At 42.5% G+C, this 26,067-nt stretch overlaps 1 long non-coding RNA gene across 1 annotated transcript in view; it reads right to left on the bottom strand.

Annotated features, from left to right (window-relative positions):
- The window catches only part of LOC140704590 (uncharacterized), a 229,469-nt gene extending 220,270 nt beyond the window's left edge, over positions 1-9,199 (bottom strand). The window contains exon 1 of the long non-coding RNA XR_013541067.1: positions 3-9,199. This is a non-coding gene — a long non-coding RNA (uncharacterized LOC140704590). The remainder of the gene's footprint in view (positions 1-2) is intronic.
- Between the last annotated feature and the right edge of the window lie 16,868 nt (positions 9,200-26,067).

Raw genomic sequence — 26,067 nt, 5'->3', positions numbered from 1 at the left:
ACCTTTTGCCTGCCGTCCCGACGATCGGGCTGCACGGGTCCCCCAGCTTTGCCGGGAGCGCGCTCCAGCCGCAGAAGCGTCCGCAAAGTCTTCCTCCTCCCGGGAGCCCTCGCCCCCCTTTTCCCCTCCGCCAGCTCCGAAGCGCGAAGAAAGTTTGCATCGCTCGGCATCCGAAGCAGCCGGCTCGCGACATCCCGGGAATCCAGGTGTGTGCGCGTGTGTGTGTGTGTGCGCGCGCGCGCTCTCCTGCACAGCCGGACGCCGAAGGCTCCGTCCACCGGCCCCGCAGAGTTCCCGAGTCAGCCGGTTCGGTGGCGGCTGCTGCTTCTGCGGCACCGAAACCCGTAAGCTGCGCGAATGACTAAGAGGAGGAGGAGGAGGAGGCGCCGAAGATCGCGCCCTCTACCACCCGCGCTCATCAGTTGCTCGACCGCCTCCGATTATCCGAGCCCGGGCCATTCCTTCCTTTATATACTCTCTAACCGCAGGCTCCTTGGATTGCGGCTCCAGCTGCCAGAGAGGATCACGGGAGGCGTAGTTTTCTTCTCTCTTTCCAAGTCTCTCTTTCGCCGGGCGGACGAAGGCTGCCTCCGTAAACTCTCTGGGCTTACGCTGCGAACGGGCTTTATTCCACCTTATCTTCCTATCTTGATGACGACGTGCCATTAAAGGCGCTTCTGACTTATGGCCACCATTGCCAGGGCTTTCTAGGTTTACTTTCCCTTTCTTCGTGTGGCACTCTGGGACTGCACATCTTGCCCAAGGGTGACTCCCTCCCCCCCCCCCCGAGTTGCACTGTGGGGAATCGAACTGCTGATCTCGGTTTCCACAGTGAGGTACCCAACTCGTCGAGATAGACAGACAGATGACCTAATGCGAGACCTAATGCGACTTTTGCTGGGGGGGGGGTTACCCCAGATTTCAGAGTGTATGATGAGGACTATTCCAGTTACATGTTTTCTGTAATTGTGCCTCAGCCCTGGGCACTGTCCCCGTGCCACGAATTGGAGAGTTCGAATGGCAAATCAACTCAGGGTTGATTTACAGTAACCCAAATAAGGTTTTCGAGGTAAGTGAGGCATTTAAGGAGCGCTCATCATTTCAAACTCCCTCACCTGGGAACTTCCATGTCTGAGCAAGGGACTCACTCCGAAGTCTCCTGAATCCTAATCCATCACTGTATCCAGTACACCACACTGGGACTTCTGCAATGTCTCCTCCTTATTTCAGGATGTTCCCTGACACACCAGAGGAGGCCATGGATAAAACCTGCAACTTTACACATACAAGGCCAGTGCCATAGCCCAGTGCTTAGTAGTCAAACACAGATATGATGAAGCAAAATTTTCGCAGTGGAAAACTCCAAATTTTAATAGACTCAGAGAAGAAAGGGGATATCTGAATGAAAGGCTAGCTGTGCTTCCTTTTAATTTTTTTTTTCAAGTTACACTGGAGGTAGTTGAGCAGATTGGGTAAATCTCACTCAGTGGCTGAAATCCAATAACATAAAGTTATGCCACATAAGTCTAATGATGTCATCAGCCATAGCCATATTCAACCCACCAGATTCTTAGACTCCCTTAGGATCCCTTTGGTCCTGGGGAAGGCTTTAGGGACAGTGGGATGCAAATGAGAAGTCTTAAATGGCCCAGGGCAGGCACTGTACTGGTGGCAGTAATTTTCAGACAGTTAGGACAGGAGTTGTATGACATGAACATTTATTTACATGAGAAGACCAAAACTATGGGTGCTTACTTAGAAATACCCACTGCTTATTTCAGAGGAGCTGCTCAGGAGCAGTGAAATCAGATGAATTGATGGGGAATTGGTCTGCTATTATTTTTTAATTTCTCTTAGCATCATCCATCCATCCATTCATTATACTGCATATATCCCACTTTTCGCCCAAGATTTGGATGTGAGATAGTTCATAACATGCTTCAGCAAGATGCAGCTAAAATACAGTAAGTTATACAATTAAAGGACAATTAAATTTACCATATTCAAACAACTAATGATGTTTTTCTTTGTGTCAGGAGCGCCATGGTACAATTAAATAAACATATCAGATTTAGGGCAGCTATTATCAAATCTTCCATGTTGAGGGGGTGTAGGGTTCACTGATGTACGTGTGAGACTGCCTGTCCTCCACAAGTAAATTAAAAGAAATTTTAAAAACTAATCAGTTAAGGAATAAGAAGTCCAGTGTCTTTAATATCTTAAGCAGCAAGAGAACCTAGCCTCTATTTGGACAGCAATTTTGAACATACAAATATTTTAGCCACACTTTTAAACCATAAAGAATGAACAAAACATTAACTTCCTAGCAATATCTCTGTGAGGTTCCCCACCCCCCACCCCGTTTCTTAAGGATACCAAATGGCTTCCTATTGCTTTACATCCATCCGGCCACAAAACCTAGCGACCCATGGCCTCTCCTTTCTGTGAAGGTTTGACATAAAAATGGTTTGGCGCTTCAAAAAATGTGGCAGCAACATTATAGTGGAAGAAACAGCCATTTAAAACACACAGAGACTGTAAATATAAAGAAAGAAACCTCAGCCATGACTGGCTAGCAGCAGAGAAATAATGGCATCCACACTAGAAGTGACAGATGATAATTTGATATTTATAGTCCTTCAGGAAGGTGTTAGGCATGGCTTAGATGCGAATTCCTGCCGCTCACCTGTTAAGCATTTTAATCCTTCCCTGGTCTGCTTCTATACCACACTGCCAAGAGGCAAATGGAACCAGATTTTCCCAGCTAGGTGTGAACTGCTGCTCCTGCTGCTGCTGCTTGGTCTCTTTCCTGCTAGAGGTTGGCCATCACCGTGGCTAGTTTGACTGCTGGATTGGGGCGGCTCTTGAACAGGGACACTGTGTTGCATCCAGTCCAGTCCCTAAAGTTTGTCAGCCCTCTGGTTCTTCTCCTTCCTGCACTACTTTTCCCATCTATCTTGAATCATCATTTGTCACAATCTGCCCTTTTTGTTTTGCGTTACACCAAAAAAAAAGAGTCTGGCTTCCAAAATGTGGCACTTCTGCATAGTCTGTGTGTGTTAGGTGCCAGCAGGTCACATTTGACTTATAGCAACCCTAGCAGAGTTTTCAAGGTAAGTGAGATATCACCTCCCTGGTGACTTTCTGGAGCGGGATTTGAACCCAGGTCTCCTGAGTCATAGTCCATCACTCTATCCACTACATCATGCTGGGTACAAGATATTCCAGTTCTTATGCATTATATATTTTTTTGTTGGTCACCATCTTGAAATCCTTAACCTTCTATGATAAGTCCACATTTCTAATACTTCTACCTTTTTTGTAATTGCCTGTGTTAAGGTCCAGCATTTTGTGGCATAGAGTGGAAATACATAGTACAATACAATGAGCATTTTCAGAATAAATACATTCTTCCTCTTAAGGAAGTTGACTTTCATTGTATAGCTAGGATTGCATCATTAATTTTATTCCAAGTCATTTATATTTCTCAGCACACACTCAGTGCTCAATTGGTCTGTTTCCTGTTACTAAACACATCAATGCAAACAAAGAAACAGTTATAGCAAAGAGAAAGATCCAGGTGAGCAGCCATTAGAACCAGACAGGCAGCAAGCCATCACAGTCTCTTCCAAACTTGCAGTTGCACAAGCAGTAAATTGAACAGGATACTGGCTATAGAGTTAATGGAGTTAGCTTTGCAGACTATCTCAGTGGTTGGCAAGAAATACTGTATTATCTTTTGCTACCTGTTCATTTACAATGATATCATCATGTGAGTCAGGAAATGCTTCTCCAAAATTTTTTCTTTAATACAAATTCAAAAGCAGTGGAATGATTATATATCCTTGTCATCTTCTTCTTATCTTTGTCTTCAGTCCTTTGATCTTTAATATTTCTTTGTTTGTTTGTTTATTTGTTTTCTATACCACCCATCTGGCAGCCAAGGCCACTACAGTTTTGTCTGTATGGGTCACTAATTGGACAAAACTCTCTTAAATCAATAGCTTTATTTACAACAAGCCTGCTATGTTGAACTTTAGGTTTTCCTTAGTCAATAAAGCATGTTTGTATGATCTCATCTTCCTCCAAGCATCTTTATGCAATATAGTGTTTCCTTGTTTCCAAATCCTCTTCTGGATCCAAATTGAACGTGTGCTGCCATATCTCACAAATTTATCCATGTATTATATTAAAGAAAACGTTGAGCAAATGGCTCATTAAGCTTATTATCCAATACGTAGTCACTACAACCTTTGGCATTTTACCTCGGGCTGTTACCTGACTTAATTACCCAACTATCTTTATACTTAGCCTGCTCCGGGAGACTCTGGATCATGTCTGCCTCAAGTGCGATGGACACAAGAACTCAATTGTTGTGCTCTTATAATTATTGTTATTTTTCCGCCAAGACTTCCAGGTTAAAGAGAATAAAGGATACTTTGAATTGCTCGCATGAGCATGTGAGCAATTCTCCACCACTAATTCTTTGTATCTTAGAAACATCTGGTTGACATATTCTGAAGCCTGCAGGCAGTTTTTCCTCCCCGTAATCATCCTTAATTTACCTGTTTCATACATACTTCATCTTGTATTGTTGGCGGGTCTGTTTGCTTCCTTCCAGCCCCACCCTCCAAACACAGAGATTTATTTTAACAATTAAAACATTTGCTTCCTTCAGCCCTTGCTTCCCTCCTTGCCGGAGCTCTCTCCCCCCCCCCCCATCCCCATCTCAGCAGTGGTTAAGGAATGTGAAAGAGGAATGCTCTCCTCTCACAAGGAAGTTGGGGAAGGGGAGGGGACGGTCACGTTAAAACAATGACTTTATGTTTCCAGCCAAAGCTGCAGTCACGCAAGGGTGTGTGTGTGTGTGTGTGTGTGTGTGTTGTATAAATAAACGTCTGAAAGCTTTTCAACCCTGTGTATACAATGGAAAGCAACGTGTTTCTTGGAAATGGCATGACAGACACAACATTTAGAATGGAGTTCGAATCCCTGTACATAGAAATTCCCTTTATGCAATAATGCAAGAAGACGACGACGTTTCTTCCCGAGGGCTCTAATTTAAAACGCTAGTTCCTGCTTGGATCATCTCTTTCCTTTGACTATGGCAATGTCCTTGCCCGCAAGTCTCTCGTCAGGTCAACATATGGCTGCAAAAGCTGTCTTCCGAACATGGGAACTGCTCAGCATTTCTGAATGTTGCTCTTTTTTTTAACACACCAGAATCCTGCTGCTATCACAGCCAATGGCCATCTTGCCTAAAGATATAGACCAGAAAGGCAACATTTACCAAGCTTTACAACAGTTGCATCAAGCTCATTTGGCAGAAGGTCCTTGTCTCCATGCTTAGACGGTCTCTTGGGCACGAAGGATTGTGTTCCTGTTTCCCATCATGTGGCTGCCTTTGACTTTCATTATTCTGACTCACCTTCTCTCTGTCCCTTTCAATAGCTCCATTCAAATACTTCTCTCATTAGCTTTTGCTCTCAAACTAAACCAAATCTCAGCACATGTAACTGCTTTATCACAGATTGCTTACATTTATATACTCCTCCTCCTCCTCCTCCTCCTCCTCCTCCTCCTCCTCCTCCTCCTCCTCTTCTTCTTCTTCTTCTTCTTCTTCTTCTTCTTCTTCTTCTTCTTCTTCAGGCAGCGTACATTCACCGAATCCCATTTTGTTTTTACCACGACTCCCTATGAATAGCTGACTTCACTGACCTAAGGTCACCCAGTAAGATTCATAACCAAGCACTGACTTGAACCCAAGTCTCCCTAATTCTGATGTTACATTCCAATAACTATCTGCATTGGTTCTCCTTCTTGGCTTCCATACACTACCTTGTTTTTCTTTTGTATCTGCACTAAATGTTCTGCCACTCTAGGTTTTTGTGTGTGTGTGTTCAAAGCTAATACGTGGGGGAGAGAAATGCCCCCTGAATCCACCCTCCCCTTTGTTGTGCAACTAGTTGCTGCTTTCTATGAAAAATAGATATTTTTCTTCCTAGGATGCAGTAATGATGCTAGATAACGAGGGGATTGTCTGATGACTTCACAGAGCTATCTGACTGTGAAGATTTGCCTGTATGATGATTTAATTAGGCCAGTTGAGAGTAAGGGTAATAGTTCCTGCCTCATGATGCCCTCACTCTGAATAAAACTGAAGGAAAGGGTCAGATGTATCTGAGTCAGCAGATAGGACTCATTCAGACATTCTTTCTTTCGACATTGTTTGTGCATCTGAGCATGCCACCCTGCAGCAGTTCTTTGTGTCTTTGCTGTTCTTCTGTCTTTATGGGCCATATGCCCCTTCTCCTCATTGCATAATAAGGGTTGCAGCACATTCTCCCCCCCTTTCAGTGTTACCAAAAGGTGAGATTCTTCCCTCCCTCTGTCGCTTTGAAAAGGATTCATAAAAATATGTGCCCTAATCAATGGAATCCCTTTTTCTCTCTGTTGTCTCCCCTCTTCAAAATGTAAACTCCCTGAGGAGAGGTCACTGTGTTAATCTGCCAAGTGCCATGGACGATGGTGGAGTTAAGTGGAAAAGGCAGGACAGTTCTGTTTTTTCACTCTGCAGAAATTAAAAACCTTTATAACTGGCTACCTAAGCAAGTTACCTTAAAACCAGACCTTGAAAGTATCTATTTACAAATGATACTGTTAATTGTAACTATTTTGGGGGGATAGTGAGATAAAACTAAATTACGTTTTAAAAGCAATGTACTCTGTAGTTTCAAACTTACTTTTTGACATTTTTCTAATTACTTACCATAGTTATTTTTAAAAAAACATCTCCATTAGTATTTTTAACAGAACTTTTAAAAGTTTATGCCATTCCTTTATCAATCCTAAATAGAGTTGTTTTGTTTCTTGTTTTGTATTATTATAAGCATTTAAAATACACAAATGGCCCACTACAGGAAACCAGGGAGTATTTCCCTGGAGTTCTTATAACAACACTTGTGTTAATAATGTTCAAAGCAGTAGACAAAGGTTATAAATGGGGCAGTGTTTAGGATAATACTTTTCCACGCACCTCATAATATTGAGTAAGGCATGGAGATCCTTTAAAAACTTGAAATTCTAAACAACTTCTATAATCCCTATTCATTTCAGAATACTAAATGTGTTGGTCTTAACTCAAGACATCTGTATCATCAGGAGCAAACCAGCCATCCAATGTTAAGTCAAGGACTGCAGTTACTTGTGGTTTGGAGGATGGGTGCTTGGATTTAAATGTCTTTTGGCACAGATAAATTATTTAGTGTCACTGTGCACAATCATGGTTAGCATTTCAGGTGCAAATTCTGTACACCTGCACCTGCTATCTGGCCCTTTCTCTCTTCTGCACTTCAGATCTAACCCCAGACATTGATCCAGAATTGAAATTATTCATCACTAATGGATCACCCTTGCTGAATTAGGTGGGTGGCTTTTTTAATTGGGATTGGTGAGAGGAGAGTTCTCTGTCTCTTCAGACAACATACCACAAGACTGGGCTGAAACTAGAAGGCATTCACAAAGCTGTACAGTGAGCTCATTCATTCCTCCCACTTTTAAAATGCAGACTTTTAAAGAGCTGCTCCTTTTGAATGCTGCTCCATGCTGATGATGTTATTGGAACAACAGAGATGAGATGGACCTCTAGAGCTGTATTGGTAGCTAAGTTAGTTTGCTGCTAGGGGAAAAATGTAATTGATGGCTGGCTGGATACCTCATGACACCTTATAGAGCTATAGTGGCACTATTGTAAGTTGTAGGAAGATTTGAACACAAATCCTGCTGTTGATTTCACTGTACTGTATGTGATTACATTAATAATAATAATAATAATAATAATAATAATAATAATAATAATAATAATAAGAAGAAGAAGAAGAAGAAGAAGAAGAAGAAGAAGAAGAAGAAGAAGAAGAAGAAGAAGAAGAAGAAGAAGAAGAAGAAGAAGAAGAAGAGTGCCATCAAGTCAATTCTGACTTATGGCAACCCTTTTTAGGATTTTCCATGTAGGGAGTACTCAAAAGTGGTTTACCATTCCTTCTTTTTTGTGGGGGTGGGGGGAGTGCCCTGGGACTGTGCAGCTTGCCCAAGGCCACACAGGCTAGCTCTGCTCACTGGAGGCACAGCGGGAAATCAAAGTCTCAAACTCTGGCTCTCCCACCTCCAAGCAATGACAGCTCTCAGAAAAGAAGTAGAAAACACATCAAAATATGCCCACCCTCTACCCACTCCCAATTCACAATGGTTAGAGTTTTCTAGGCTCATGCAAGAGGGATTGTCCTGTGAGATGGTCAGTTCCCTTTGTTCATTACAAGTGATTTTGGTGATAGCAGCTCTATTGCCAGGGGCCAGGAATTAGAACACACACATTCTCTGCTCCGGTGATTAAGATCCATGTCCTTTTAACTCATTAGCTGCCTGTCCATTAAGGGATTTCTTCAGTTTTCCTGGCACACTTTAAACCATAAACCTGTATTTTTATTACTACAGCTTTCTGAAAGTACAGCTCTCTAGATTTCCTGCTAACAAACACTGTTATCCCTGTCTTAATACCTCAACTCCCTCTAATTGCCTTTATAGCTTAAAACAATGGGTGAGTTCAAATTCCCTCATAGATCAAAATCATGTTGAAGAAATGGGTAGTGGGTGTTGCACCTGATAAGCCCACCCTTTAACTCCCAGGGGATAGGAAGTTAGTTTTAAGACACATCTCCAGAGGGGTAGCCATTTTTGTCCACAATAAAATGAACAAAGAATTTGGCGGCACCTTGAAAGCTTTCCATATTTTGTTTGGTATAAACTTTTCTGGGCTTTAGACCACTTCTTCAGACAAATGAATGGAACAACATGTGGGCACCATCCATGACTGAGCTGTGCTAAGATGAGATGTTTTGAGTCCACCCAGCTTCCCAGGTCCCAAAAAGAGGAGATGCCTTGGGGGAGCCCACAAGCAGGCAATGACAGCTATAGTCCTTTCCCACAGTGGCATCTGCGTCTGGGCCAGGAGCTTTTCTTTAGCTGCATGGTGGCCAGCCTCTAACTGATCCCCCCTCTAGGAATCTGTGTGTGTAGGCATCCTTCAGTCTCGAGAGACTATGGTATCGTGCTCTGTATGGAGGTCTTGGAACAGTGTCTTATGTGGCTGAGAAGGCCAATTCAAGAGTGACAATCCCTTCCACACTGAAGACAAATCCAATCTGTCCCCTGTCCAGCTCGCTGGTTTTGCTTGTTTCGGGACTGCCTCTTTGCCTCGGCCTGCTGTACAAGTGTCTCTTCAAATTGGGAGATGCCATGATGCACTGCCTGCCTCCAGGCTGAATGCTCAGACGTCAAGGTTTCCCATCTGTTGAGGTCCATTCCTAAGGCCTTCAGATCCCACTTGCAGATGTCCTTGTAACGCAGCTGTGGTCTCCCTCGGGGGCGGCGATCTTTTGGAATCCGACCATCAGCCATTTTCACGACGTGCCCAAGCCAACGTAGACGGCGCTGTTTCAGTATTGTATACATGCTGAAAATTCCAGCTCTGTGTAATCCCCTTTCAAATGCATTTAACCGAATAGCCTTCACCAAGTCTTGTGGTGGTGATTTCTGTAAATCAAGAACAGGCTGAAGATATGTGTTTCCTCTGAGCACTGGTTACAAGAAATGAAACCATTTTAGTAGATGGGGAAACACAAGGCCCTGCAGATGTTGCTGGACTGACTAGGGGGGAGAGGAGTTGCAACAGGTGGGAACTGGAAGATGGGCATTGTAAAAACTACTTTTTAGAGATGAAAACTTCCAGAATGCCCCGTCTAGAATGGCCAATCACCAAAAATTAGCTTTTCCAGGATCTGCTGGAGTGCAAAAGATTTTACATTCCCACACTAAAAGGAGCCCACAGATAGCATTTGATAAATATAATAATAATAAAGACCGACAAATACATCTACCATCTTCCTCTTTATGACACTTTTTGTTTACTGAAATATAAAGGGTATCAGTGGAAATATTGCAAAGTACTTGGAGTATAGTTGACTTGGCTTGGGAGCATCCTGTAAGCCTCACTATGTTCAGTGGTGCTTACTCCCAGGTAAATGTATACAAAATTGCAGAATCTTTGTTTCCACACTGGGATAGGGAAGGGGTGTTTTATAAATCACCTTCCCCCATGTATATATCCATCAGTTTTGCTAACTGTTGCACCATATGTGATTTAAAGTGATCTTGAAAGCTGCGACTTGGAATTTCAGAGAAGGGCTCCTAAAGCTAAATTAGGAGTTTGGACTTGAAAGGCAGGGGCTATTGTAAAAGGGGAATTAAAAAATAAATAATAGGGAGTGATTTTCAAGGAGTTCAGTGATTTAGTGTCTCTTTCTTTGCTTCCCTCCTCTCCTTCGCTTGCTGCACAAGGATCTATTGAGAAACCACTGAACAAACGCTCCCTTATGTAGCTCTTTTTTTAAAAAAAATTCTTCTCTTTGGTTTGTCTGAAACAGCTGCCTCCAAGCACGCTATAGTTACTCATTAACTGGGTCTCCTAAGGGGGGGGGGGGAAGGAGGAGGAGGAGGTGAAAGAAGGAAAAGAAAGGAAAATAAACCATAATAGGCCCTAAATAATCACCCTTCTCCCAATAAATAAATAAATCAGGTGTCCTGGGAAATAAAAGTAAGGCGAGCAGGTGGCTTCCTGGCTACCTTTTCTGTTTGAATGGGTGCTGGGAAGGGTGTCAGATCTTGCTTAAGGTGCCTTGCAGATCTGGAAGGAGAAGGGAATGATAACATTGAGAATAAGTGTTGGGAGAGGGAGAGAGACAAAGGCATCAGATTATGAAAGGGGAAGGGAGGTAAAAGGCTGGACAGAAGGCCACTTGTGTTCTCCGGCTGCCCTGCTTTATGAGCTGCGGATGGGGTGGTTTGCTCTCCTCTTTGCAAAGTCGCCACAGCTGCCTCTGACTTGAAATTGGGTTTTTGTTCCCTTCTCTTCCCCTCACTCCACCTTAGAAGTCTTTCTTTTGGTGACGATGGTGGGCACTTTTCATAGGGGAATCTTGTCCGTCTGTTGCTGTGAACTAAAGAGTAATATGGTACCCTTAAAATGGACAGACATCAGCCTTTGTGAAGGCACAGCCTATTTCCTCAGATGCCTAGAGAGAAATTTTGGAGTTCAGTTCTCATTTATTATCTGTCTGCTTGTATTGGAAGAAAGGGATTTTGATCCACAAAAGTTCATACAGACATAAAGGTGTCAATGTAAAAAGAACTACCATATTTTGACTCCACACAGATTCCCTCTTATCCTCTTCTTCTCCTTTCTTTTGCCAACATGTTATTTATTCGATACATTTATAGCTTGCTTTTCTTCCAGGGTGGTCAAGATACAATGTATCTCTCTCTTCCTCCCCAAGGTATCACATCCATGCTGAAGGAATATAACTGGCTGAAGCTTGTCCAGGGAGTTGATGGACATTTGTGGCTGCTCTGCAGCCTTTTCAAGTCCAGGGAGAAACCGCATTGGTGTGTATGAGAAAAGATACCTGGGCCAAGTAATGAATAGCCTCTGGTTACTCAAAAGACTCCATGCTTCACCATAAGAAAATACTGTGTGGAGGAAAGAGTTAATTTTGTGAGAAGGTTGTGGATGTTTTGGGAGCCCAGTTTTCATTGGCGTTAAGGTCTGATTGATGAATGCTGTTATGAAATACATTCTGTGCCTGATTTGAAGTAATAATTGTGGTTCCCAGACAGCATCTGTGTAATGTCACAGATCAGACAATTCATCTGTCTATGAGAGTATCCTCAAACACTCCCCTTTGGGGCCATGATAAATGAGCACATCTAGTACTGTTTGCACAGACTGCAAAATGCTAAGGAAACGAGGAGGGCTGATTCCCTTCTCCCACATAATTCGCCCCTCGCTCAGTTGGGTCAGTCTGTTCATTGCCATTCCACACAAGCACCGTACAAGTCAGCAGACTGGAGTTATATGGGTGACGCGAGCACCAGCATCTTCTCTCTTCCTCCCGAGGATGTGTCTAGCCTTCATGAACCTGTCATTGCCTGTAGCCTCGTGAACTCTCAGAAGGCAAGATGGCCTTCCCTTCACGCCAATTCTCTGTAGAGAAGTTTTCTGCCTGAGGAGTTGAATTCTTCTTCAATCCAGAGAGCAGCAGACCAGTTTGGGGGGATGCAGCATAGCCCTTGTGGGACCCACAGCTTCATCTTCCAACAGAAGAGGCTCAGACGTAATGATTGGAGTCTTTTGCTTCTCTGTGCACCCGCCACCTGAGGCAGCTACCTCATTCTGCCTAAGGACAGGACCATTTGTGGGAAGAAGTGGGCGAATGAGGTTTTCATTTTGATAGGTGGGAGAAATGTGGGCATTCCCTATGATCATGCATTAATTCATGGCCAGTAGATTCATGGCCACTGAAGCCGAGATAAACCACTCGTTTCATTATTCCTGCGGCTTAATCAGCTTTTTGTGGTTAAGGGACTCTGGTATCTTGACAAAGAACATTGATATCTTTTAAAAACAGCCCCTTACTTCAGTGTCATTAGGTATTCAATGCAGTACGCTTTACTGTGGATGAGGTTAGCTTTGGTTTCCCTATTTTTTTAAAGGGCACATTTGTTGAAAAGAAGTCTATATATCCTTGCAGATGGTTTTCCTCAAATAAAAGGGGCCACTAATTAAGAACCTCTCATCCATATTCTAGACATCCCTGCCAATAATATCCCAGGATGATACTATGGCCAGATGGCCCAAAAACCAAACACTAGAGCAAATTCTGAGGAAGCAAAAGAAGCTCTGTTGTTACACTATTATCAAAATACAATCTTCAATGCCAGTGGTACAGGATAAGGCCCTCTTGAATTTAGAGGGATAGGTTTGGGCAAGATGGATTTGATTTAAATCACAATTTATTTATTTTTATTTTTTTATGATTTCAATCCAGAAAATTTTTTTTTTAAAATTTACATTGTGATTGAAATTGTGGCTGAAATCAATTTGATTTAAAAAAAATCATTGATTTGTATCCATCCTGTGTTTGGGTAAAAATACTTAGGTTTGCAGTGCAACTTGGAGGAACAAAAAATGGAAGCATCTGTCTCAATCCATAAGATATAAAACGAAGTCTAAAATCCACAAGCAGGCAATATCTTTGTTTGGACCAGTTACAGTTTCATCATAGTGTGCATTCTGTGTACAGTGGTGCCTCGCTTAACGAGTGCCTCGCTCAACAATGAATTCGCATAACGATGGCCTTTGCTGGAAATTTTGCCACCTCACCTAATGATGTTTCCTATGGGGGATTTTTGCATAACGATGTTTGGGACCTTGCTTCACTTAACGATGACAGTTTTAGGTCCCCTGTTTCGCTTAACTTTTTTTTTGACAGCCCTGTTTTCGCTATTTTAAAAATATTCTAAAATGTTTAAAATGCTTGGAATCGTTAGTGCACCTAATAAAACCTTCGTTAAAGTAATTTGGCTTCGTTCTGAGTCTTTTTGAATTTTTGGTGATTTTTTTTTCACCACTGAAATGTATTGAATAGGCTCCTAATGGAACGGATTAACCGGTTTTCAATGCATTCCTATGGGAAATGGTGTTTCGCTTAACAATGTTTTCACATAACGATGTTTTTAATGGAACCAATTAACATCGTTATGCGAGGCATCACTGTATTTCCAAGATAAAGGAAGTTGGTGAACATTTTGTCCCTTTTCTCCTAGCGAATACTACATATTTAGTTTCTCACATACCCAAACCTACATGGGTCATGGTAGTGGTGGGTTACTTAAGAAGGAAGTGCCTCTCATCTCTCCTGTCTCACCAGGAGGGTGGGGCTGCCTGTTTCTTCCACGTATGGTTTGTCCTTTTATCGCATACTTACCTGTGTCCCTTATATAGTCGTGCCCCGCTTTACGATTACCCCGCATTACGATGAATCCGCTTCATGACGATCACAAAACGATGGTCTAAATAGGGTTTTTCACTTTGCGATGATCGATTTCCTGCTTCGGGAACCGATTCTTTGCAAAATGATGGTTTTTTAACAGCTGATCGGCGGTTTCAAAATGGCTGCCGGGTAATTAAAATGGCTCTCCGCTGTGTTTAGGGACGGATTCTTTGCTACACAGGCACCAAAAATGGCCGCCGTATGGAGGATCTTCGCTGGACGGTGAGTTTTTAGCCCACTGGAATGTTTTCAATGCGTTTCAATGGGCTTTTTATTTATCGCCGTTAAGCGAGGCACCACTGTATAGAAATCAGAAGCACATGACTGGCAGGGCATATTGCACAGGCCCTTCTTTAGAATCCTCTCACTGTTCTAGTCCAGAAAGTATCTTTTCCAAATTCTGAGAACAACAAATGTCACTTTCTACAAAAATACAAGACAGTTGGCATCAAACAGCCATTTTGCATCATCTTAACCGGGAGTTCACCCCATTCACCTCAACAAGGCCTACTCCTGAGTAGATGCACACCAGTTTATGCACCTATGCAAACTGGTCTCAAATTAACTTTTCCAGCTAGGATGGACCACTTCTGGAAAGTCCCAGCGCTGCACTCTCACAATTAGGCTGGGCTTTCCAATGAGCCAGTACAGTACCAACATTCATTCACAGCTGTCTCAAGCCCTATTCAAACAGGGCAGCAAGGGGTCACCCACAGTGCAGAGGGAGGCATTCTCTGCTGCTCCCTCCAAAACCCAGAAAGAAAGCCCAGCTATGCAAGCACAGCATTGAACATAAGACTTCCCTTTCTCTCTCGCTTTCAACTTTTCTTTCTTTCTTTCTTTCTTTCTTTCTTTCTTTCTTTCTTTCTTTCTTTCTTTCTTTCTTTCTTTCTTTCTTTCTTTCTTTCTTTCTTTCTTTCTTTCTTTCTTTCTTTCTTTCTTTCTTTCTTTTCTTTCTTTCTTTTAAAAGAAAACTTTAAAAATCTGATCTGCCGCCTGTCCAGCTGGTGCTTTAGGGAGACAGGTACTTTATGATTAGATTTGCTTGAAAATGCTAAACATCTGGAGCCCAGCATTACAAAGCAGCCTTTATGCCGCCGGTGGTGAAGTTATCTGCAATAAACCAGCACTTGTTACTGAGCGCTTCAAGTGGAAGGTTTTAGTGGGATTTTTTTTTTCAAAGAAGAGAAAGCAAGCAGGAGAGGGAGAAACACAACACCCTCGCCGTAGCAAATTTCAGACCTCGGAGAACGTTCACAAATATTTTCCATAGCTCAGCAGATGACTTGAGGAAGCGATGTAAAAGAAGCAGTGGAGGCTAAACTCTCTTTGCTTCCCCCTCCTTCTTCTACCACCTGAAGAGCAGAAAGCAAAATAAAAGAGTCAAACTCAAAATGTGGTGGTGAGGAGGTATTTTAAAGCAATGGGGAAGAAAACAACAGTGTACAAAACACAGCACAGCACCCTTTCCCCATGCTTTTGAGCTTGCTGCAGGGAGAGGATCCATTTTACTTATACACATTTATTTAAACTTTTATAAGGTGCCTTTTGGATCAGGTCCATCCGAGGTGGCAAGGAACACTGTAGAAAACATTTCTTGAATCACTGCAATACAACATCCATAAAAGAACAGCATGGATCATAAAACATGTCAATTGACAGTCATTCATACTGGGTGGGTTTTCAGAGGTTTTTTTAAACATTACAACTGAGGCAGACAACTGCACGCTCCTTGGGAGGGAGTGCGAGAAGTGAGAGAGCCCTTTGCTAGTTTGTTTGTTTTTGTTTGCAAGATCCAAGTTGCTTTACAATATTAAAATAAACAAAGTTAAAAGCTAAACAATTAATTATTACAATATTAAAAAATTATTAGACAGATATCATATTAAAATTCATACGTACAAGCATTATTAAAAATACACGTGAAAGCACAGAATAAAATAATCCCTTAAAAAATAGAATCCCCTTAGTCAACCAGTGGAAAGCCTACCTGAAGAGAAAGGTTTTCATTCTGTTTGTGGAAGGATAGGAAAGATGGGGCCAACTTGGCCAATCTAGTGGCAGGGAGTTCCTGGGAGCAGCAAGAGAAGGCCCTCTCCTGTGTCTCCACCAAATACACCTGTGAAGGTGGTGGGACTGAGAGGAAGGCCTCTCCTGATGATCTTAACACCCAAGCAGGCTCAAAATGGGAGATATGGTCTTTTCGATAGCTTGGACCTGAGTTGTTTAGGGCTTTATAGGTTAAAACCAACACTTTGAATTGTGCCTGGAAATGGATTGGCAGCTAGTGAAACTGATATAACAGAGGAATTATACATTTCCTGTATCCAGCCTGAGTTAACAATCTCGCTACAGCAGTTTGGACCTGCTGGAATTTTCCAGAGGCAGCCCCACATAGAGTATGTTACAGTAATCCAGCCAAGATGTAACTAAGGTGTGTGTCACCATGGCCAAATCAGTCCTCTCAAGGAACGGGTGCAGCTGGTGTGCTAGTTTTAGCTGTGCAAAGTCACTTCTGGCCCTGCCAAATCTGGTCATCCAGGCTCAGAGATGGATCCAGAGGCACCCCCAAGCTGCAGGCCTGTATTTTCAGAGGATGTGTAACTTCATCCAGCACAGTCTATTTCTTGATATCCCTTTCAGCTGACCAGGAGCCTCGTCTTGTCTGGATTGTTTCATTTATTCGCCCTCATCCAATTCATTACTGACATCAGACACTGGTCTGGAACAGAAACAGCTGCCTTGGATTTAGATGGGAAGGAGACATAGAGTTGGGTGTATACCCATACTGATCACATTGAACCCCAAAACTCTGGACAACCTCTCCCAGTGGCTTCATGAAGACAGCATAAGGGACAAAACACCTCTGAGGGACACCACAGGTGAGTGGCCAGGGTGTTGAACATGAGTCGTCCAGCACCACCTTCTGAGTTCCCTCCTCCAGGAAGGACCACAGCCACCATAAAACTGTGCTTCCAAGTCCCATCCCAGAGAGATGGCCAAGAATGATCAATGGTATTGAAAGCTCCTGAGGGGTTCAGGAGAGCCAACAGGGACACACTCCGTGTTCAGACAGGAGTCTTCCCCAGCCATATCATATGAGTGATGCCATGCTGTGGGCAGGTCCTGGCATGCAAAGCATGGGCTCTACCCTTAAATTACACCTTTCCCCTATCTGGATCCTTGGACTGATGCTGCTAGTCAGAGTAGATATGGGAAATGTTGCCTTTTTTTTCCTTCTGAGAATTCAACAGCATGGCTAGTCCTAGCTATGGGATTCTGGGAGTTGTAGTCCAAAAAGTATCCATTCCTGTCTCTGAATCAGAGGTGTTAGTTCTACACTTCTTACAAATCAGAGCCAAAGTCATCCAGTGGGCTTTCGAACACACTTTTAACCACTCTCATAATGTGAAGCAACTTTAACATAACATAGACTTTAACCCTGGCTGTGTCTTCAGCAAGGGGTGCCCCCTTGAATGAGAACTACATATGGGGAATCTTACATGAGAGGTGATCTGTGCTTGGCTTGGCAGGTCAAAGGTCAAGCAGGCCTTAAGGAGGGGAAAACAGAAAGTGGTCCTTTTGTTCTCTGCCTTTCAAATGAAGAGGCGCTTAACCCCACAATGTGTTGTTGTTTTTTTAGTCACAAATGCAAAAGAAAAAAAAAGAAAAAGGAAGCAACTGATGTGCTTTTTCCAAGGTCATTCTTATGAGTGTGTTTTAAAGGGCATTCTGAACCGAAATGTAATGCGTTACTATACATTTCTAATGTCTGACAAAAAACAACAACAACCCACCATTAACGCAAATGTGGAGAATTTCACCCATTTTTAGAAGCATGCTATTTTTTATTTGTTTTTAAATTGCATAGTAAACCTTTGATTCTCTGGAAAAGAACATCGACCACAGGTCTGGTAATGAGGGGAGCAGAGGGATGAATGATTTATGTAACTCAATTGTGGCTAACGCTATGACTGACTTGATTTAAGAACCTTAAAGGAAAGAGAATTATAACTAGGAGAGGCGAAGTCTTGGTTGGGGCTCTGCTCCGTAGCATGACTACAGTATGATACACCTGTCTCAGTCTTTTAGAGAACAGGCAGAGGCTTGCCCTGCTAAACAATGACTGCCATTGTACTGACAGCTCTCACAGTAGTTCCTATTGACTGGGAAGCCCAATCCATCAGCATTTGTCACAGCCTATAATATACACAGCCCCAGTTAATTCACACAGGCATAATGTGAACCACGGGACCTCAGGGCCTTTCTGATCGGCGCTCTTTGACACACAAAGTTGTCTATCAGAGCAACAAGAAATGACAAGGAGAGATTATTGGCAGGGTTAACAGTCCATCAGGGAAAGAGGGGAAATGTTCTGAGAGGTATTTGGAAGTCATGTTTTAAAATGCTACTTAAGCATTTCTTTAAAGAAAAGAAAAGAAAAAAGAAAGCCCCAACACGTCCCTACAAATTTCGGCACAGCACTTACCTGGCTACTGTATCTCAGAGCAAAGCATTAAAATTAGCACCTCTTGCAAACCCGCACAGCATAGGTTTTTGAACTAAGACAAGACATTTCCCCTTCTTGCTGTTTTCTAGATTTACATGCCCAGAAATAGGTGGTGTGCAATTTGGCTTCTGTTCCAAGCCTTGGTAGTGGCCCCCACTGTCTGTGGAACGCTCCCCCATAGGAGATCTGCCTGCCATCCTCGTTAGTAGTTTTAGACACCCAGCTAAGACCGTCCTTTCTGGTGGGCGATCAGGTTCAGCTGCCCCCAGCGTCATTGCTGGTGGTCCTGCTGAAGATTTAATTGCTGATTTAACATCCATTTAAGATCATAATTTTAAAAGCTTTTAACTTCTTGATTCTGTTTGGCTGCTTTTTATTTTCGTCTATTTTGGTAGTGCATTTTCAGACCTTGTTGAGTGTCACTTTTTTATGAATTTGTAAATTGCCCTCACGGGTTTGCCTGTTGGCCAATATATAGGCTTTTAAAATAAATTTTAAAATCTGCTCTAGATGGTCGTCAACACATAGTGGCCTTTTACTAGCCCAGCAGTCTGACTGCTTTGGGCCATACTTTTCTTGTCTGATTTATGCTAGCATGTGATAAACACAGTGAACAGAGGCAATGCCTCCCCATCTATGATGAACAAAAGGTCTCTTACGATGGCAGAGAGTGGGCCTGTCACTGGGGTGTGGACCTACGTCTCAAGGTCCTGCCTACAGCATTCAGTGCTCACTGGGTGATAGATTTTGCCCCCACTTCACTGGACTCCACAAATTGAGCAACGTACCTGCCCACAGAGATAGGTAGGCTACCACTAGTCTGGGAGTTATAGTTCAAAAACATAATCAATTGTAGTTTAAAGAATGCCCCGCAGAATGTCAACAGTAACTGAAAATGGGGCTTTTTGTTTAAATGAACACTGTGGCTGAAATCTTCTCAATATAACTTTATGCCGTGCAAGTAGGATGAACCCAGGCACCATGAAAATGTCAGGCTTCCTTTGCTCCTGAGCTTCCAATTGTCAATGAGTCTATAGCTGAAATCCTCTTGGCATCACTTTTTGCCATGTAGGGAAGAGGATGTCATCCCATAGCAGCAATATTTCTTTAAATGGATGGATAGATTCCTGTCCCTCCCACCCACCCATCCTTGTAGGATTCAATGTTCCCAGGGCTCCCTTTTGCCCTGGGGAAGACGTTGGGTGCCTGGGGGGTGGTGGGGGTAGTAGTGGCAGGGAGTCTTCATTAGCCCAAGAAATGCCTGGTAGTCGGGGTTCTTTTTCTTTGGTCTTTATTTAGACCAAAATTGGACAAAAAGAGTTCTAAATCCATAAATCATTTCAGCTTCCTTCCTTTTATTAAGATCACAATATAGTTTCAAGTTTTAATGTTCCAGCTCTTCTGCACAGCTGCTAATCTGCACCATACTAGCAGTCCTTTAGTGCTAGCAACCATGTATGCTGAGGCAATAAATGGTTGATTTACTTCACTAATCTTCTTTTTAAACTGCATTTTAAGGGTTAGATCTTGTCTTTTTCATACGGGATTATGCAATGATTAAAAATAATAATAAATGAATACATTTGTGTCAGTGACCCTATATGGATCTTCATAGCAACAATCCATTTGATATTGTAGCTCTGTCTGCAAAAGGACTGGGGAATTCATGGCCCTCCAGATGTTGTTGGACTACAATTATTCCTCATCCTGGCTGAGGCTGGCTAGAGATGGAGTGCATCAGCAACTGGAAGGCTGCACTCTCCTGATTTATGGTGCTGACTAACATCAAAGTTGGAGATGTCCCAGAGGGATCCGTACCTGATTTGCATTTTAGATTGGCACTGGAAAAGATGGCTCCCATCCCTTTCCCCAGCTATGAAGACTTATCTGCAACTCAGCAGAGTTAATATGTCAAAGGCTGAGGCACAGAAAGATCTCCAATCATCTGCCCATTTAGTTTGCAGTCTTCCTCTATTCCAATGGTGTCCAGTGGTGGGTTGCTCAACTTAATTTTAATGATGCCATTCTTTCTTTTGCATCGTCTGTGTGTGTGTGTGTGTACCTCTCTTTCCATTGCTCTTTGAGATTTTTCCATTATGAATTTTGTTAAGACTCCAAGCAAGTTGATCGAGCAGCTGATAGCTGACCAATTGAACATGGTCTTGGAGGAAATGGGTAGACTAAATCTATTTCAATCAGGATTTAAGCCACACCATGAAGCTGAAACAGTATTGGTCACCCTGAACAATGATCTGAGGGAGGCAAGCAGGTGGAATATAACCCTGCTGGTATTTCTGGATCTTTCTGCAGCCTTTGATACCATCAACCACAGTATCCTTCTGAGATGGCTATTGAGTTTAGGACAGTGGTTCTTAACCTTGGGTTACTCTGGTGTTTTTGGACTGCAACTCCTAGAAGCCTTGACCACTAGCTGTGCTGGCTGGGGTTTCTGGGAGTTGCAGTTCAAAAACATCTGAGTAACCCAAGGTTAAGAACCACTGGTTTAGGATGTGGAGCTTCCACTTTTCAGTGGTTTCAGTCCTTCCTTGAGGGCCAATCTCAGATGGTCCAGCTTGGAGAGGCAATATCCATTCCTTGGTACTTTCGTTTTAGGGTCCCTCAGGGACCTGCCATTTCCCCAGGGCTTTTCAATAGCTATATGAAGCCACTGGGATAAGTCCTATGGAGATTTGGAGTTAATTGCTATCAATATGCAGATGACACGCAGCTCTGTTTCACCTTTTCTCATCAGCAGGAGAAGTATACAACCCTTGAGCACTGTCTAGTGTCAATAATGGACTAGATGATGACCAATAAACTGAAATGAGATCAGGGAAGATGGAGATCCTACTGTTTGGAAGATCACCAGACCAGTTAGAGGGATATATACCAGACTTTGATGGGGTTATACTACCCTTCAAGGATCAGATTTGCAGCTTGGGTGTACTGTTGGACTCTGTTCTCTCTATAGAGGTGCAAATATCTGTTGTGACCAAGAGTGCCTTTCAACTTCTGTTGATTGCACAACTGCACCCCTACCTGGAGAAGGAATGTGTAACAACAGTGGTTCATGTGTTGGTAATCTCTGAAATAGGCTACTGTGATGCTCTCCACATAGGGCTGCCCTTGAAATTAGTACAGAATCTTCAGCAGGTCCAAAGTGCTGTGGCCAGATTAGTCACAGCTACCTTCTATTAGTATTTTACCATCTCAGATGCACAAATCTGTTTAATTTGTCTAATTTATTTAAGATAAGGTTTAGCTAGGAATAGATTTTTATTCTAATTTATGGTATTTATTGCAAGGTACTTGGTTTCATTTATTATAATCTGATTTTAATGCATTTTTATCCACCCAGGGAATGTGACTATGTAAGCAAGCTGAATAAATAAATACATAAAATTTTCTGAGGATTCCAATAGTAAGAATGTGATTGCATATAGTGAAATTCATCCTACATTCTTATTGTTCAATATACCGGTAAAATAGACCACTGAAATTCTACCTCTTTATTAATATTAACCGATTGATTTATTATCATTTTTTCCAATCACTTGTAAAAATTGAATGAATGAATGAATGAATGAATGAATGAATGAATGAATAAGTTTTCCAGTTTGTTCTTATCTCCTTTTAAAGATACTACTACTTGGATTTCTGCATTGACTCAACCGCCTTATAAGGCCCCTTCCAATTTCATGATTCTATGATTCTACTGAAAAACTGTTCCAGTCTTCTGGTGTTTTCCCATTCATTCATCATTTATTGTAGAACTTTTACTACCATTTTGTCCCCCTCTTTTATCAGTTCCACTATTACTCCATCTCCTGGAGTCATAGAATAATGGAGTTGGAAGGGGCCTATATGGCCATTGAGTTCAAGCTCCTGCTCAGTGCAGGAATAAAAATCTTTCTGGGGCTTTGTTGTTCTTCATACTTTTAATGTTCTTTAACGTTTCCTCTTTGCTAATTTCAGGTGTGTTTTCAGAGTTTACATTTATAATGTTAATGTTAGCTTTTCTGTAACAACTTTGGGTGACTTCTGCTTCTCTTTATAGACTTTTTCATGAAACTTTTCAGTAACTCTTAATATTTTGTCTGTATCTCTGATTCCATTTACACCTTTAGCCTTTATAACATAAGTATTTGTTTACCCTAATGATCTTCTTAACTTTTCATATTTTAATTTTCTTCACTCACTTGTTCAATCAGTTATTCTGTTTTCTTTGGTCTTCTCCTATTGATTTTTAAAGCGTTTTGTTGGTTTCAAAGTATTCTGCCATACCTTGTTTCCTTTGTCTTAACAGTGTCCTTCCTCTATCAAAGAAGTCTTTCATTTTAACTCTCCATTCTTTTTCAATTGGGGGTGGTGGGGCTTCAGCTTTGGCCTGCTTCTAGTATTGCTGTATTTGATGTGGTCTATAGTTATAGCCTTGAGCCATTAATGAGCATCTAAAGCTAAGGAAAAGTATGGCCGGCACATTGAAGTGTCTTGAAAAAACAGGCAGTTCATTGAAATGCCAATGTATTGGTTGCTAGGATCTACATAGATTTATCAAGAATAAGGCCTTGTTTCCTTTTTTTTTGTGAGGTTGCCAATCTAGTAGGTCATGGTAACACTATGAAATTGGGGCATCTTGATTTCAGCTAAGCATTTAGCAACATCTTCCATTTAACTCCATTCAGGCTGGACACTAGTATTCCTAGCTGGATTTAGAACGGGTTGAGCAATCATATCCAGAGAATGTGTTTAGCATAATGTCAAAAGGAAACCTTGAGAAATGTTCTGCAGGCATCTTACCCTAGGCTCCGTGCTGAAGACAGAATCATGTTCTTGACATACGGAAAGCTGGTCCAAAATCAACAAGATGAGATTCAGCAGAGATCATTGTAAAGTCATGTATTTAGGCACATGCCAAAAACAACAAATCAAAGGCATTATAGGATGGGAGACAGTTGCTGCAGCACTAATACATGTGAAAATCATCTAGCAGGCTTAGCTGATCACCAGCAGTGTGATATGGCTGCCAAAATGGCAAATACAGTCTCAGGCTACATTAAGAGAAGTACAGCATCCAGATCATGAGACAGAATAGTTTCATTGTACTCTGCACTGACCAAGTCATATCTATAGTACCCCAGTAGCAACTTCTATCATCCCCCAGCATTGGCTATGGTGGATACTGCTGATGGCAACTGCAGTGTTATAAAATCTTGGGAGGGTCACAGGACCTCTCCCCCTTTCATAACACATGCACAGGAACATGTGTTCATTTGTTCCACTGGCCTTGGAACAAAAATGGGCTTTAGAGTCAGAGATGTGTTGCCCTCTCCTCAGAGAAGATGGCAGCCATAATCATGATGCAGTGCCCAGGCTCCACTCAGAGTGAATACATCGGGAGGTGCAATGTGTCTGGTTTGACCAGAATTTCCTTGGCTGAACAGGAAATTGAGCCTACACCACACTGGGTACACCTGAAATCCAGCCACAGCTAGAGTAGACCCATTGAATCAATGGAATGTATTCCCATTGATTCAGTTCTATTTTCATTGTAACTTACTCTTGGATTTCAGCCAATGTGATTGTGATTGTGTGTGTGCGTACGCACACATCCGCATATATAATGGATGTGTTAAAAATACTAGAAAATGTATGCAATTTTTGGGACTCCAACACATGGCCATAGGCAAGACAGAGAAACCAAGGTGAGGGCAAGGTAGCACACAGAAGAGTGTGAGATAGCTAAACAACACAGTCCTAATTATATCATTCCATCTGGAGGCAAGAAGGAAAAATTAACTTCTTGAAGAGACATCGGAGAGCAAATTGGGCAAGGAGTCAAATGCCTGGTTGGAGTCATTTTTCTTGGCAAGCCTGAGCTTTAACTAAGCACAGCTAAGGGGTGTGGAGATGAATTGTGCATATGGGGTGGAGGCGGGGGAAACGGCCAAGATGGTTCTCCATGCACTAAAGTTAGTCTTTTTATAAGAATTGCAGACTCTCCTGGGGGTGTCACACCCAGTCATGGGGTCAGCCCTAACAATTTAATTCACTTAATGAGCCAAGAACCCCTGAGGGCCTTTCAACAACATCATCTGAATAGATTCCACTCCTGACCTGTGTCCCCCCCTTGCAGAAAGATTTTTAACAACTATGTGCAAAGCCTCAAGCCTCAAGGATGAGGCAAGGTGAATGGGCTGTCAAGGCAAGGATTTCGCCCACTGACGGAAATTCGTACTTGCACTGAGCAGCTACTGGTTATTTAGCCCCTCTATGTGCTGAACCCATCACAGTCACCTCCTCCAGCATTTTGCCTTCTTGATGTGCTGAACCATGCTGGCTGAGGATGATGGGAGGTGTGGTCCAGCACATGGCAGGGAAAAGCAGGATTGGGAAAGATGTTTGTTTTATAGAAAATGGAAAACAAACGTCTTTGCTCGGAGAAGGTTATTTGCAATCTGAATTTTGGCAGGACAGGGGGAAAAGGAAACAGCAAAATATAAGCGAACGTAATATGAGACCATTGAGAGTAAGTGTATAGGCATCCTTCAGTCTCAAGAGACTATGGTAACATGCTCTGAATCGAGGAGTGTCCTCTCCAGAGCATGAAGCCTGGGTAAGGTAATATGGAGGATAGGCTGTTACCCAAGCAGCAGATCCCCCCTCTCCACATTGCTGAAATGATCCAATGGAAAGGCAAGAGCCAATACAACTGGTTCCAGCAATGTCGCAGGAGTTGGCAGAATGACACATGCTGCCTTCGGGACTCCAGCTCCGGATTTTGCCTCGAGGTTAACTCCTGAAGCCTTTTCCATGAGTGGATATAGCCACAAGGCAGTGGAGGTTTGAAATAGTTTTCCTTCTCCTAGATGGGCTGCCTTCCATGGCTGACGAGCCCCACCTACCCGGCCTGCTCTTTAATAGTGCAAAAGTATGATCTGATCCTTAAAACTTTCCTGACTCCCCGGCTTATGCAAGTGTACGTAAGTGTACTTATATGTATAATGGACTTTCATTCAGTTGTTATGAGCAAGGAGGGGCTTATTCAAAGTCTTTTTCAAAACAAGTGGGTTTTAAGGAGGGTGCTGAAGAAAGACACAGGCGGTTTAGCTATATGACTTGTTTGGAGCCAGCTGGTGCAGGGTAAACAGAGTTGCTTTGGGTCAGATAGAGATCCGGTATGCAATATGATGCAATCTTTGCATTCACATGGCATACATACCTCAAGCAACCCTATTTGGTCCACCTCCTTAAAAGCAAAGAAAAGTCACCTCCACCTCACCCTTCCATTTGCCTCCTCTGACAGCTCTTTTCACTCCCTGTTCCTCAATGCCTGCGTCCTCTCCGACTCTCAATTCAAGGTGACATCCTCTGAACCCAACAAAACCAGTCCCCAAGCATCACACTTCGACTGCCCCTATGAAAAAAAAATCTCCCTCCTTGCCCCTTCCTATCACCTCCTGCTTCTGTGAGAAAACCTTTATTTTTTTAAAAAATTCTCTAAAAGGTACAACACATCAGTACTGTTCTGACTTTTTTTTTAAAATGAATTTTGCTTCCTCTCTCTGCTCCATGTAGGAATAGATGAAGGCAGATTTTAATTTCCCAATATCA

This window comes from Pogona vitticeps, chromosome 2 (assembly GCF_051106095.1).
Source record: "Pogona vitticeps strain Pit_001003342236 chromosome 2, PviZW2.1, whole genome shotgun sequence".
Lineage (NCBI taxonomy): Eukaryota > Metazoa > Chordata > Lepidosauria > Squamata > Agamidae > Pogona > Pogona vitticeps.
This window is presented reverse-complemented; position numbering and strand designations above follow the sequence as displayed.